Raw genomic sequence first — 17,050 nt, forward strand, 5'->3', positions numbered from 1 at the left:
CTAGTAGGATCTAGAGTCTCAAAACATAATACCCAACTGTCCAGGTTTCAAATAAAAATCACTCATTATACTGAGAACCAGTAAGATCCCAAGAAGAATTTTTTTTTAAGATTTTATGTATTTGACAGAGAGATAGAGCCAGAGAGCATGAGCAGGGGGAATGGCAAAGGGAGAAGGAGAAGCAGGCTCCCCGCTGAGCAGGGAGCCCGATGTGGGGCTCGATCCCGGGACCCCGGGATCATGACCTGAGCCGAAGACAGACACTTAACTGACTGAGCCACCCAGGCACCCCTCAAGAAGAATTTTAAAAGATAGTCAATAAAGGCCAACATTGAAATGAAAGAAAGGTTAGAATTATCTGACAAAGATTTTAAACAGCCATGATAAAAATGCTTCAATAAGCAATTAGAAACACACTTAGAAAAAAATGACAAAACAGAAACCTCATCAAAGAAATAGAAAGTCTCAGCAAAGAAACGGAAGATATAAAGAAGAGTGAAATGGAAATCTTAGAACTGAAAAAAACAACAACCCAAATACAAAGCTCGGTGGATGGGCTCAATAACGAAATGGAAGAAACGCAGGAAATCATGAGTGAACTTGAATATAGAACAATACAAATTAGCCAGTATGAACGACAAAGAGAAAATAGACTTAAAAAAAGAAAAAAGAAAAAAAAGAAAAAGAGAGACTCGGGGACCTGTGGGACTTCACAAAAGATCTAACATTTATTTCATCAGAATCCTAAAAGGAGAGGACAAAGAGGCAGGCCTCAGAAAGTACTCAAAGAAAGGAAGGCTGAAACTGACCACATGTGGCAAGAGATATAAACTTAGCAATCCAAGAAGCTGAGCAAACACCAAACAGGATAAACCCAAAGGAATTCTATGCCAAGACACATCATAATTAAACTTGAGAAAGCTAAAGGCAAAGAGAAACTCCTGAAAGCAGCCAGAGAAAAACAAAACATTTAGGAGGGGGAAAAAAGGCAATTCAAATGAGAACAGATTCTCATCAAGAACCAGGGAGGCCCAAAGGAAGTAGCACAGTATTTTTCAGGTGCTGAGAGAAAAGAACTCTTGACCCAGAATCTTATAATCAGTGAAAATATCCTTCAGGAATGAAGGGGAAAGCAAGACATTCTCAGATGAGGGGCAACTAAAATAATTTGTCACCAGCAGATCTAGAGGAAGTTCTCAAAAGAAAAAAATGATCAAAAAATAGGCCCATACAAATATACCCAACTGATTTTTGACAAAGGTACAAAAGCAATTCAGTGGAAGAAAGAGGTCTTTTTCAACAAATGGTTGTGGGACAATTAGACATTAAAAAGAAAAGAAAAAGAAAAATACCTGTACATAAAAAATTAACTCAAAATGAACCATGGGGTTAAATGTAAGATGAAAAACTATAAAACTTAAAAAAAAATAAAAGGAAAAAGGAGAATGTGAAGAAATCAGAATTCTCATATATTGCTGGTGGGAACGTAAAACGTGCAGCCCCTCTGGAAAACAGCCTGGCAGTTCTACTAACGATTAAATATACAGCTACCATATGACCTAGCAATCCTATTCCTAGGCATGAACCCAAGAGAACTGAAAAGTATGTCCACACAAAAACTTATAACATGTACGTTCATAGCAACATTTTTTATAAATAATCAAAAATTAGAAATACAAATGGCCATCAACTGATGAATGGGTAAATAAGATACAGTTCACCCTTGAACACCAGGGGGGTTTGGTACATTGACTGCCATGCAGCTGAAAATCTGCATTTAACTTTGACTCCCCCAAAACGTAACTACTAATAGCCTACTGTTGACCAGAAGCCTTACCGATAACATAGTCAACGTTAACAATGTAACACATATTTTGTATGTTATATGTATCATAGGCTGTATTGTTACAATGAAGTAAGTTAGAAAAAGGAAAATATTGTTAAGAAAATAAGGAAGAGAAAAAATACATGTATACTACTGTTCTATAAAAAAAAAAATCCATGGACCCACACAGTTCAAACCCATGTTGTTCAAGAGTCAACTATGCCCTATACCTATATAATGGAATACTGTGCACCCATAAGAAGAACTCAAGTACTGATTCATTCTACAGCATGGATGAACCTTGAAAAGATTACGCTTAAGTGAAAGGAGCCAGACAAAAAAGGCCATATTTTTTATTCTGTTTATATGATATGTCCACATAGCAGCATATAGTCCATATGTCCATAGGCAAATCATAGTGACAGAGAACAGATCGGTGTTTGCCAGGCACTGAGTATGAGTTTCCATTTGGGGTGATTAAAAAGTTCTGGAACTAGACAGCGGTGATGGCTGCACAATATTGTGAATGTTCTTAACGTCATGGAATTGTACATTTTTTAAAGGGGTGAATATTCTGCTGTGTGAATTATATTTTGACTTTTAAAAACTTAGGAGAAAATCAGAGGCAAATCCCACAAGTTAAGGGCTCAGTCCGAAAGACTGTCCTCACTGTGACACCAGTCACAAGTTCCTGGTTGTGGTCCTACTGACTGACCAGCTAGAAATCAGTGCTCCCAGGATCCCCTCCTTGGGTTCCATAATTTGCTAGACTGGTTCACAGAACTAAGGGCAACACTTACATTTACCATTTTATTATAAAGGATATAATAAATTATACAGATTAATAACCAGATAAAGAGAGACTTAGGGTGAGGTATGGAGAAGGGGCACAGAGCTTCTGTGTCGTCTCTAGGAGTAAACCCCTCCCAGCACCTCCATGTGTTCAGCAACCTGAAAGCTCTCCAAACCCTGTACTTTAGGGATTTTTATGGAGACTTCAATAGGTAGGCAGGATCAATTACTGACTCCATTTCCAGCTCCTCTCCCTGCTCCCCCCCTCTGCAGAGGATAGGGACTGGAGCTGAAAGTTCAAGCTTCTAATCATGGCTTGGTCTTTCTAGTGACCAGCCCCCATCCAGGAGCCCACCAAGAGTCATCTCACTAGAACAGAAGGCACTCCTATCACCCAGGAAATTCCAAGGGATTTAGGAGCTCTGGGTCAGGAATCCAGGTCAAAGACTAAATATAAGCAAGAATTGAGGATATATATAAAATATATTTAATATATAGTTACAATGTATTAACATACATGAAATAATACACATAAGCTATATATATTAATATATAGTAAACAATATACTTATAAAACATATATATAAAATTACATACTACCACAGAATGAAATAGTTCTCAGTAATAAAGACACATGAATGTGTCAAAATGAATTATACTGAGTGAAATAAATCAGACAAAAAGAGTACATCCTGAGTTACTGCACATATATAAAATTCCAGAAAATGTGGACAAATGTATACGGATACAAAGATGATTGATCAGTGGTTGTCTGGATTTTGGGGGGGACGGGGCAGGCAAAAGTGGGAGGAAATAATCACAAAGGGCATCCTTATGGGTGATAGGTATGCTATCTTGATTGTGGTGAATTTAAGAAACAAAACAAATGAGCAAAGGGAGGGGTAAAAAAAAAAAAAGAGAGAGAGAGAGAACCAAACCAAGAAACAGACTCTTAACTGTAGATGTAGAGGGGAGGGGGTGGGGGGATGGACGATATAGGTGAAGGGGATTAAGGAGTGCACTTGTGATGAGCACCAGGTGATGTATGGAAGTGTTGAATCACTAAATTGTACACCTGAAACTAATACTACACTGTACGTTAACTGGAATTTAAATAAAAACTTAAAAAAAAGAAGAAGGATACAGAAGGAAGGTAGGTAGTTGGGGGTCAATGTTGGGAGGGAAAGATCTCACATAGCCTTTTAAAATTCTGTGCAAATGTGCATGCACTGAATAATCTAAAAAGCCAAATTAGCATTACATTCCCAACCTCCAACACTAAAAAAAGAAGACACAGGCTGGACTAGAAAAAGCAGAAATGTATAATTTAGGGGTAGCACTAAATGATCTGCTCCAGCACAACAGCTTTAAGAACGTGAACACATCAAATTAGCTATGTTAGAGTTTTTAACATTTGAAGCAGAAATGAAGAGAGAAAAAATTTTGAAACAGATTAAGACTCTTGCATCTTGGAGTCAAAGGGACTCCTCAAAAGCCCACTGTAACAAGGAATTGATGGAGATGAATTCTCCCCTAATCTCACCAGCCGTTGAACTGCTTCAAAACAGTTTTAAATGCTGGGAATATTAATTTTGTCCTACAAAGGAAGGTAATTGGGCAAGAAAAAGAAACTAAGGAACTAAAAGAGACACTATGACTCTCTTTTTCTCTCCAAAAAAGGGTGTTAATGATGACATGAAATACAGCCGAAGACCCATTCAAAGCAACTAATTTTCATTTAGACAACTTTACTTTTTAAGTCTATTTGTGAGCTTTATTTTGTTGGCAAAAAGTATAACTTGTATTATTACATTATAAAAGCTGGAATCATTCTTAATTATCTTCTATTCAAGGTTTATGAAATCAAGCTTTAAAAGGAGAAGAAAAAGCATTATTTTCCTTTCTTGTCACTGCTCTGAGAGCCAATAATAATGACAATGAGAGCCACTGATCTAGAAGATCAAAGTGTGCCTGACAGGTAATTCCCAAGAGATTCATGTAACTAATTCTTATTATTTTAATCCTACATCACTATTTAAATAAAACAGAATTGTAAATGTTTTTGAAGATAAATAGTATTAAAGAATTCCTCTGTCAGGTCATATATAATTCCATCACAGGAAAAATAGAAATGGTAGCTTTTCCTTTCATTTTCTTTTTGTGCTAGTGTAGAACCCAAGATCATTTACATTTCAAACCAAACTGAGACATGGAAAAAATATACAGAAATACAGCTCTAGAGTTTGGGGGGGGGAGGGGGAGGCATTTCAAATCTTTATTCTACTGCAGACTAAGAAAAACACAATCAATTATACAGAAGCCAACTTCATATTTTAGGTATCTTTTCCTTTCTTAAATTATAACAGTAAACTAGTGTTCTCCCTAGTCTCTCAATTTACTCAATGTAATGAATTATACTCACTTGTAAAATGCAAAACTCAAAGAAGGTAGGTAAAAAGGATGGTTACACTAATAAGGTTTTGAGTTTTCAAAAGCACCCTTTGGAAACTTTTTGTGTAGTTTCAAGAGTTTATTTCAATTCCAGTTAGTTAACATACAGTGTAATATTGGTTTCAGGTATAAACTGAGTGATTTGCCACTTCCATACAACAGGCAGTGCTCATCACAAGTGCCCTCCTATCTAGCCCATCCCCCACCCGCCTCCCCTCTAGCAACCCTCAGTTTGCTCTTTACAGTTAAGAGTCTGTTTTATGAAACCACAAACATCTCTGATTTGGTAAGACAAGTTAAATTACATTTATCCATGTGATTTTGGAGAAACAACATTAGCACAGAATTGGTTTCCCCTGTAAGAATACTTTAATAATGAAAGAAATTTTATTTTACAAGGTATTCTCCTTAGCCATCCGGCAAGTTAACATTATAAAAGTAGCATAATTCACAGAATTTGCTTAGGACAGGATTTCTCAACCTCAGCAATATTGCCATTTTGGACCAGATCATGTTCTGTTGTGGGGGCTGTTCTCCTGCACTGTAGGATGTTTACTTAGCTGCATCTCCGTCTCTATCCACTAGATTCAAAGTAGTACTCCCACCCCACATGTGATGATCAAAAATGTCTTCAGACACCTGGGGTCAAAATCACCCAAGGTTGAGAACTGCTTGGCTTAGAAATGAAATGACCTTCTTATAAACATTTTGTACTAAAGCTTAAAAACAATTTTTAAAAAAACTTAAAAATTCAATAGTGATAGTGTGAAACAATACTGTATTTCAAACAATCAGAAACTTAAATGGGTGATGGGTATTATTAAGGAGAGCACTTGTTGTGATGAGCACTGGGTGTTGTATGGAGGTGACGAATCACTCAATTCTACACCTGAAACTAGTAGTACACTGTAAGTTAACTAACTGGAATCGAAAATAAAAACTTGAAAATAAGGGGAAAAAACTATAAAATAAAATTCATCATATCTACCCAGAGAAATCCCCTTTTTTCTGGAATAAATGCTTTCCACATTCCAAAATATATATTTAAAAATAAAGCTGTAATGATGAAGTAAGCTCACACCAGAACTCCTCTCCTGAAATAATAGATTTAAACTTTGACAAATTACATAAAAACAACTACCTGCAGGCACTGGAGAGTGAAGAAGAAAAAGAAAAAAAAAGAAAACCCAACAGGCAGATTATATGAAGGAAACCCAAATTTTTTAAAAAGGGCACAATACAAGGATATAATCCAAAATTGCTCAACATACTTAAAAAAAAAAGAAAATTGTGACCCATTCTCAAAAGAAAAAACCACAATGGATACCAATCCATAGACTATTTTGATGTTGGAATTGGCAGAGAAGAAGAATTTTAAAGGAACTATTATAACTACGCTTAATGAGGAAAAAGAAAATATGCTCACAGTGAAGAAGATAGCAATATCTCACCAGAGAAATAAAAACTATTTAAAGAAACAAACGAGAAAGAACAAGATGGATGTCTTAAAAATACTTCTAAAAACTTAAAAGGCAATATCTGAAAAAATAATTCATTGGATGAATGAATTTTAGCCCTAAAAACACAATGTGGACAAGAGAAGGGGAAGTCAGTAAAATTCAAGATAGAACAGTAGAAATTATGTGGAGAACAGATACATAAAAGTATGAAAAAAATCAACAGAGCCTCAAGGACTGCAGGCACAATACCAAAAATTCTAACATGTATCCATCTGAAGCCACAGAAAGAGGGAAGGCTGATAGGGACAAAGAAAGCACTTGAAAAAATGATGGTCAGAATATTTCCTACTTTGTTAAAAGATACATATTTACAAATCCAAGAACTTCAGTAAACCCCAAACAGGATAAATATGAAGAAAACTATGCAAGGGATGTCCTGGTTAAACCGTTGTAAGCCAACTATAAGGAGAAATCATCAAAACTCCAAAAGAAAAACAACATATTGCATTACATACAGAGGGATAATGATTTAAATGACAGCTGATGTTCACCAGAAACTATGGAGGTTAGAAAATGCTAGAAAACCACTGGAAAACAGAACGAAAAGAAAAAATAGCAAACCAAAATTCTATATACACTCAAAATATCCTTCAAATATGAAGGCAAAATAGATACATTTTCAGATACAAGAAAATTAAGAGAAATTCATTTCTAGAAGAACTGTACCTCAGTACACAACAAAAGAAGTTCTTCAGGATGAAGGAAAATGTTAACAGGTGGATACTCGGATCTTTCAATTTCTTTAAAATATACATGATTTCAGCAAAAAATACATTTTCCTGTGAGTTTTTAATGTACATAGATGTAACATACATGACAATAGCATAAAGGATGGCAAAGAGGTAAAGACTTACATGGTGGCAAGGCATCTACATTTTACATAAAGTTGTACAATATTAACCCTAACTACACTAAAATATTAAGAATATATACTGTAATCCTTGAAGAAGGCACTAAAAGCAATAGGACAATGATATGCAGTTAAAAAGCCAATAGATTAACATAGAATTCTTAAAATTTTTCAAATAATCTGCAAAAAAGGTAGAAAAAGAGTGTAAGAGGAAAGAAAAACATGGACAAATAAAAGATAATAAAATTATAGTTCTAAACTCAATAATACCAATAATTACACTAAATGTTAATAGATTACACAACAATGAAAAGACAAAGATCATCAGAATAGATGTTTTAAATTAAATGCTCTCAAAAAAAAAAAAAAAAAAAAGCATGGGAACTGAATGGGAAAATGAAATGAGGAAAGGGAGAGAAAACATCTCAATCCAACAACACAGTGGGGGTAAAGCAGAAAATTAGGACAAATAGAAAACAATTAGGCAGTAGAAATAAATCCAATTATCAGTAATGATAAATATTAATAGATTAAATCTTCAAAGTACAAAAATTGCCAAACTAGATTAAGAAAAAAAGATATCCCACTACATGCTGTTACAAGGGACATACCTTAAACATAAGTGATTGAAAAAAGAAATACCTGGAAAATACTAACCAAAAGAAAACCTATCCACAGCATACAAAATAGAATTTAAGGCAAAAAGAATTACTAGCAATGAAGACAGTGCCTCTCTTTTCTTCTCCCTCTCATTCTCTCTCTATAAAGACAGACTATATAACAATAAATAGTTCAAATTACCTGGAAGATATAACAACTCCAAACTCTAGGTACTTAAAAATTCTAAACTTGTATGCAGCAAATAACTATTTCAAAATAAACACTTATAAAATTAAGAAGAAATTACAAATCCATCATTGTTAGGAAGTTTTAACATAGCTTGTTCAGTAACTGATAGATCTAGCAATTAAAAACTCAATAATGATACATAAAATTTGAATAGCATAATAAATTAGCTTGATCTAAGGGACATATAAAATATGCATGCAATGCATCCAGGCTACAGTTGGAGCAAACACATTCTTTTCAAGTCCACACAGAACATCTCTGTAAACTGATCATGTACTAGGCCATAAAGTAGCCCCAACAAATGTCAAAGGATTGGTATCATATTCTTTTACCATAAAGCAACTGAATTAAAAAAATAATAATGACCAAAAAAGTCACCTAAGAATTTAAAATCATATTTTAAAATAGCTCATGGGTTACATAAAAAAGAAATCATAAAGTAAATTACAAAATGCTTCAAATTTAATAACAAGATAACTATATAAATTTTGTGGAATGTAGGTAGATGAGTACATAAAATCTATAGCCTTAGATGCTTTATACTAGAAAAACTAAAAATTAATAAACTGTTTAAAGTAGTAAGAAAAACAATAAATCCAAAAAAATCCAAAGAAAAAAATAATAAAGAAAAACAGAAATTACTAGAATAGAAAACAAATGTCTAGAAAGGATTAAGAAAGCCAAAAGATAAGGTTGTTTTTTTTTTTTAATAAATGAAAGAAACCTCTAGAGACACAATTGTTTGAATGAAAACAAGGACACAACTGCAGATACTGCTGAGATTTAACAGAAAATAAGAGATCTTAAGAATGTTGTGCCAAAAACTTTAAAAAAAACAAAGATTAAATGGAAAAATTCATTAAAAAAGTAACACTTCCACAACAGACTTTGAATAGCCAAAGCAATCCTAAGAAAGAAGAGCAAGGGCATAAGCATTACACTTCCTGATTGCAAACTACAAACATATATCAACACATAGACCAACGGAACAAAAATGAGAGCCCAGAAATAAACCCATGTATATACAGTCAATTAGTATTTGCCAAGGAGCCAAGAATACTCAGTGCAGTAAAGGGTAGTCTCTTCAATAAGTGGTAACGGGGAAACTGGAAAACCACATACGGATGAATAAAACTGCATCCCTATCTTACACCCCTCACAAAAGTGAACTTGAAATAAATTAAAGACTTAAGTGTAAGACCTGAAACTGTAAAACTCCTAGAAGAAAACATAAGGAAAAGCTCCTTGACATTGATTTTGGAAGTAATTTCCCAGACAGGACAAAAGAAGCACAAGCTACAAAAGCAAAAATAAATAAATGAGACTACACCAAACTAAAAAGCTTCTGCAGAGCAGAAAGGAAACAACTGATAAAAAATAAAAAGGCAACCTACAGAATGGGAGAAAATATTTGCAAATAATATAACTACTAAGGGGTTAATATCCAAAATATGTAAGATTTTGTACAACTCAACAGCAAAAAAACTAACATCATGATTTAAAAATGGGCAGAGGAACTGAACAGTTTTCAAAAAAAATACATACAAATGGCCAAGAGGTGATATGAAAAGGTGTTCAACATCAATAATTATCAGGGAAATGCAAATTAAGAACCTAAGGAACCTGTGGAACACCATTAAGCATATCAATATGCACATCGTAGGAATCCCAAAAAGGAGAGAGACAGAAACAGAGAATATCTGAAGAAATACTGAGTGAAAACCCCAAATTTGATGAGAGCAATGAATATAAAGATGCTCAACAAACACCAAGTAAGATGAATTAAAGAGACTCCCACAGCAACACATTAGAATCAAACTTTCAAAAAACAGAATCTTAAAAGCAGCAAGAGAGAATCAACTTGGCATAAAAGGGATCCTCAATAACGACATATACAGATTTCTCATCAAAAACTTTGGAGGCCAGTAGACAGTGAGCCAATGTACCCAAAGGGCTAAAAGAAAAATACTGTGAACCAAGAATCCTATATCTGGCAAAACTGTCCTTCAGAAGTGAGGGAGAAATTAAGATATTCCCAGATAACCAAAAACTGAGGGAGTTTGTTTCCACTAGACCTGTCCTATAAGAAATACTCAAGGGAGTCACACAGGGTGCAATCAAAGGACATTAGACAGTAATCTTAAGGCATATGAAGAAATAGAGATCTCAATAAAGGTAAATACACTGGCAATTACAAAAGCCAGTATTACTGTAACAACAGTTTGTAACACTACTTTTTGGTTTTTTACAGGCTTTAAGAGAGTCATCATTTTTAAAAAAACAATTAGCCTGAAAGCTAGTATTATTGTAACTTTGGTTAGTAATTCTACATTTTGTTTTCTACAAAATTTAAGAAATCAATGCATTTATAATACTTAACTAGTTTATGCTTTATGATACACAAGGTATAAAGATGTAATTTTGTAACATCAATAACCGAAAGGGGTGGGGTAGAGCTGTAAAGGAAAAGAGTTTATTTTTATGTTGTTGCAGTTAAGCTGGTACCAATTTAAACCTGAGTGTTAAAAATTTATGATGTTAAATATAATCTTGTGGTGAACACAAAGAAAATAGCTATAATATACAGAAAAAGAAATGAAAAAGGAACATTTCACTACAAAAAATCAACTAAACACAAAAGACAAGAGTAATGCAGGAAATAAGGGTGAAAAAAAACTAGAAGGCATATAGAAAACAAATAGCAAAATGATGCAAATAAGTTCCTCCTTATCAGTAATTACTTTAAGTATAAATTGATTAAACTCTCCGATCAAAAGACAAATTTGAATGGATAAAAACACATGATCCAGGGCGCCTGGGTGGCTCAGTTGGTTAAGCAACTGCCTTCGGCTCAGGTCATGATCCTGGAGTCCCGGGATCGAGTCCCACATCGGGCTCCCTGCTCAGCAGGGGGGTCTGCTTCTCCCTCTGACCCTTCCCCTCTCATGCTCTCTGTCTCCCATTCTCTCTCTCAGATAAATAAATAAAATCTTAAAAAAAAAAAAAAAAAAACATGATCCAACTATATGTTGTCTATAACAGACTCACTTTAGATCCAAAGACACAGAGATTAAAAATCAAAGGACAGATACAGATATCCAAAGCAAATAGTAAGCAAAAGAGAGCAGTGATCGCTATACTGATATCAGACAAAATAGACTTTAAGTCAAAAAAGATTACAAGAGACAAAGAACAACATTTACGTGTTAATGAAAGGTTCAATGCAGCAAGAAGATACAACAGTTATAAACATTTACATACCTAATAAGTAATCAGCAAAATCTATGAAGTAAAAACTGAGAGAATTGAAGGAAAAAATAGTTCTACAATAATAGTTGGAGACTTCAATCCCCCACTCTCAATAATGGATAGAACCAGACAGAAATAAGCAAATGGAGGACCTAAACAACACAACGAACCAACTAGATATAACAGACATACACAAAACACTCTACCCAACACCAGTATACACATTCTTCTCAAGTTCACCTGGAACATTTTTCAGGATACACCATACGTTAGGCCACAAATTCTCAATAGATTTAAAAAGACAGATATCATATGAAGTATCTTCTCAAGAGGAAGAAATTATCAACAACAGAAGTAAAATTGGAAAACCCAGAAATTTGTGGGAATTAAACAACACTTTTAAACAACCAATGAATCAAAGAAATCTCAAGGAAATTAGAAAATTCTTAGAATTAAATGAAAACAAAAACACAACATCCTAGAACTTAGGGGATGCAGTGAAAGCAGTATTAAGAGGGAAATTTATAGCTATAAATGCTTACACTGAAAAACAAGAGAGATCACAAATCAACAACCTAACTTTACAACTAGCTTTACAAAGCTAGTTTACAAGAACTTTACAAAATAGCAGAAGGAAATAAAGATTAGATCAGAGATTAACAAAATACAAAATAAACAATAGAGAAAAATCAATGAGCTCAAAAGTTGGATTTTTTAAATCATCAACAAAATTAAGAAAACTTTAGCTAGATGGAAAAAGAGAGAAAACTCAAATTACTAAAATCAGAAATGAAAGTAGTAACATTACTACTGATTCCACCAAAATAAAAAAGATTATAAGAGAATACTATGAACAAAAAGGAAACCCAAAGAACGGGAGAAAATACTTAAAAATTACATATCTGGTAATGGATTAATATACAGAATATATAGAGAATGCCTAAAACAACAGCAAAAAAATAAAAAAGTTAAAAAATGGGCAAAGGACTTGAACAGACATTATCAGCACAGAAGATATACAAATGGCCAATAAATACAGAAAAGATGCTCAACATAACTAATCATTAGGAAAATGCAAATCAAAATTACAATGAGATATCACCCTCACACCCATTAAAATGGCCATTATCAGGAAAACAAAATAAATGTTGGCAAAGATGGGGAGAAACTGAAAAACTTGTGCATTGTTGGTGGGAATGCAAAATGGTTCAGACACTGTGGAAAACCTTGTGGTAGTTCCTCAAAAAATTAAAAATCTATTTACCATATAATCTAGCAATTCCACTTCTGGGTATATCCCCAAAAGAATTGAAGACAGGATCTTAAAGAGATATTTTTACACCCATGTTCAGAACAGCACTATTCTCAATAACTACAACATGGAAGAAACTCAAGTGTCCATCAAGAGATAAACAGATAAACAAATGTGACATATACATATATAATGGACTATTATGTAGCATGAAAATGAAAGAAATTCTGACTCACGTAACAACAGGGATGAACCTTGAGGACATTACACAAAATGAAAAAAGCCAGTCATAAAAAGGCAAATACTGTATGATCCCACTTACGTGAGGTACTCAGAATAGTCAAAATCATAGAGACAAAAAGTAGATTAAGTAGCTGCCAGAGGCTGAGGATGGGGGCTGGGCAGTTATTATTGAATGGGTGTAGGGTTTCAGTTTTACAAAATGAAAACTGTTGCAGAGATGAATGGTAGCAAGATGAATGTGCTTAATGCCACTGAACTGTACACTTAAAAATGGTTAAGATGGTAAATGTTATGTGCACTTTACCACTATTAAAAAAAAACTTTAATTTAAATACAAGCTATTTTTACAATTTGTTTTTAAAATTTTTTAAACACATGCAGATTAGCAAACTGGACCAAGCAATGTATGAATATGATGAAGTTAGATTTACATCAGAAATGTAAGGCTGATTTAATATTAGGAAATTAGATTAAAAGAAAAGAAATACAAGATTATGTCAACAGACAAAAAAGTTTGATAAACTTCAACATCCATTCATGATAAAACTCTTAGAAAACAGGGAACAGTAGGTAACCTCTCAAACCTGATAAATGATGGCTGCAACAATAAAATCCTAGGGCAAAGTTCACACTTTATAGTTGAAACGCTGAAAGCACTCCCTTTGAGAATAAGATCTTGCCATTTGCAACGACGTGGATGGAACTGGAGGGTATTATGCTGAGCGAAATAAGTCAAACAGAGAAAGACATGTATCATATGACCTCACTGATATGAGGAATTCTTAATCTCAGGAAACAAACTGAGGGTTGCTGGAGTGGGGGGTGGGGTGGGAGGGATGGGGTGACTGGGTGATGGACACTGGGGAGGGTATGTGTTCCGGTAAGCGCTGTGAATTGTGCAAGACTGTTGAATCTCAGATCTGTACCTCTGAAACAAATAATGCAATATATGTTAAGAAAGAAAAAAAGAAGAAGAAGAATGTAGCAGGAGGGGAAGAATGAAGGGGGGGAAATCGGAGGGGGAGAAGAACCATGAGAGACAATGGACTCTGAAAAACAAACTGAGGGTTCTAGAGGGGAGGAGGGTGGGAGGGTGGGTTAGCCTGGTGATGGGTATTGAGGAGGGCACGTTCTGCATGGAGCACTGGGTGTTATGCACAAACAATGAATCATGGAACACTATATCTAAAACTAATGATGTAATGTATGGGGATTAACATAACAATAAAAAAATTTAAATAAAAAAAAACAAATGGATACACAAAATGTGTTACATCCATACGATGGGACATGACGCAGGCATAAAAAGGAATAAAGTATTGACACGTGCTACAACACAGATGAACCTTGAAAACATTAGGCGAAGTGAAGGAAGCCAGTCACAAAAGACCACATGCTATATGATTCTATTTCTATGAAATGTCCAGAATAGATAAACATACAGAGACAGAAAGTGGATTAGTGGTCGGTTAGGACTAAGGAGAAGGAAGGGATAGTGGAGGGACAGGTAAAAGGTACAGGGTTTCTTTGTGAGGTGACGGAAATGTTCTACAACTGATTATAGTGATGACCCCATGTATCTGTAAATATACTAAAATACACTGAACGGTACAACTTAAATGAAGGAATTATATGGTATATGAATTAGATTTCAATACAACTTGTTTTTTTAAAGTTGACTATATTTCTATATACCACAAAAAATTATTAGAAAATACGTTTTACTTTATAACGTATCAGAATGCATGCAAGAAATGGAGAAACTTAGACAATTTTACTAAAAAGAGATTAAGTAAATGAAAGGTAATGCGATGTTCATGTATTAGAAATTTCAATAGGATAAAAATGTCAGTTCTCCTCAAGTGACTCAACAGTTCCAATCAAAATCCCAATGGAACTCTCCTATAATATTTGAGAAGCCGGTTGTTAAATTGACAATGAAGATGCATGGGCCAACAACAGCCAAGACACTCACTATGAAAAAAGAACAAGAGGAGAAATGTACTCTTACAGCTAGAAGGCTTCTTGTCAAGCTAGGATAATGAAGGCCTAAAGGTCTTAGTGTAGGGAAAGAGTAGAGCCCAGAAAGAGATCCATGTATAGTATGTTGACACTGGATTTATATGCAGCAAGCGTGGTAGATCAAATTGGGTATGTGTACTTCACATCCTACACAAAATTAAATCCAGGTGGATTATAGACTTAAATGTATCTATTAACCTTTTAGAAGACAATGTGGAATAGCAGGAAAATTCAGAAGAGCAATGAGGCAAGACTAGTGCTCATACAAAAACATATTATAAAGAATCATTAAAAACAATGTGGTACTGAATGAAGCATGAGCAGACAGAATAGAAAGTCCAGAAATACATCATAGTATATGTGGGAATTGAGTATGGTAAAAGTGGCATCTCAAAGGAGTAGGAAAAGATGAAATTTTTTTAAATTTTATTTATTTGAGAGAGAGAGAAGAAGAGAGAAAGCATGAGCGGGGAGAAGGAGAAGCAGACTCCCCACCAAGCAGGGAGCCCAATGTGGGGCTCGATCCCAGGACTCTGGGATCATGACCTGAGCCGAAGGCAGTCGCTTAACCGACTGAGCCACCCAGGCGCCCCAAAAATGAACTTTTTAATCAAAGACGTTGGGACAACTGGGTAACTACCTGGGGGAGGGGGAACTAAATTGGCCCATATACACCACATGTACAATAAAATGTCCATTTTATTAATCTAGGTGGTAGGTATAGGAATGTTCAGTTTAAAATTCAAGAAAACCCAAGTATGTCAAGACTTTTACAAAGCAAAATCGAAATAAAGCTGTTATTTGAATCCCATACCCCCAATTAAATTAATGTCCTCTTGCTGTAAAACTAAAAGCTAAAGTAGAAAGCATTTCCCAACTCAGCGAAACAAGCATTTATTACTTGCCAAGCCAACAGGGAACAGGAAGGGCAAACGGCGCAGGCTAGTAGGAATCCTAAGGATCATCTAGCATCAGCCCCTTCATTTTTACAAAAAAGATACTGAGGACCTGAAATGACCTGTGGGGAACGCAAAAGTGTTCTGTGTCAAATTTAGGAAGAAGGGAAAAACACTGGAAGCAGAAAAATCATTTTGTTCGGTTATGATCCCTGCTATAGGAAAATTCAGCTTTTATAGAATTAGAGAAAAAATACATCTCCATGGAAACAATATTCCCAAGTATCCATCTGAGGCTGAGAAGTATGCTTTTCTATGCAAGTCTTCACATCCGAAGTGTACACACAGGATGTGGGGTGAGGAGGTACTAAAAAGAGCAGAGCTTTATAATCAGACAGGTCTGGATTTGAATTCTGGCTCTACCACTTACTGAATCCTAGCCAATCTTAGTCCTAGCTAAGCCCCAGTTTTTTATCAGCAAAATGGGAATAATTAAGACCTTATAAATTTGTCAGAAATGTAAAGAAGTACAAGTCATCTAATTCATGGATTCATACATTGGTGGCTACTGAATGTAGGCTTTCTGACATTTACTCATAGTTGCATAATGCTCAATAAAAAGCACCACCTCTGAATGCCTGTCAGTTCATGATTAACATACTATCAGCTGACTAGCCTGTAAATGGAATTCTACTAAAGGCAGGGGGAAGATGCTGTTGATTTCTCCATCAATACGAATTTATTAATTAGTTGACAGCAGCTGTTAGGTGCCACATGTTTGAGGTAAAATAAAAGGTTGCTTGATGGTTTGGGTTTTTGTTTTTTGTTTGTTTTTTTTAAGATTTACTTACTTATTTGAGAGTGAGAAACAGAGAGCACGAGCAGGAGGGCACAGGGGGAGAGAGAGAGAATCTCCACCATCTCAAAACTGGGAGAAATCTCATAGGGCATCCAGCAAGAATCCTCTCCACAGTAGATCAGATCACATTACATGGCCAACTTCTGCTTAAAGCCTTCTAGTTCAAAACCAGCTTCTCACTTGTATTATCTGACCCTTCTAATGATCAGAAAGGGCTTTTTCCTCCCACTTAGAATAACCAG

At 34.9% G+C, this 17,050-nt stretch overlaps 1 protein-coding gene across 10 annotated transcripts in view; it reads right to left on the minus strand.

Annotated features, from left to right (window-relative positions):
* The window catches only part of CYLD (CYLD lysine 63 deubiquitinase), a 60,498-nt gene that overhangs the window by 31,902 nt on the left and 11,546 nt on the right, over positions 1-17,050 (minus strand). The window lies entirely within an intron of this gene.

The sequence above is a fragment of the Halichoerus grypus genome, chromosome 15 (assembly GCF_964656455.1).
Source record: "Halichoerus grypus chromosome 15, mHalGry1.hap1.1, whole genome shotgun sequence".
Taxonomy (NCBI): Eukaryota; Metazoa; Chordata; class Mammalia; order Carnivora; family Phocidae; genus Halichoerus; species Halichoerus grypus.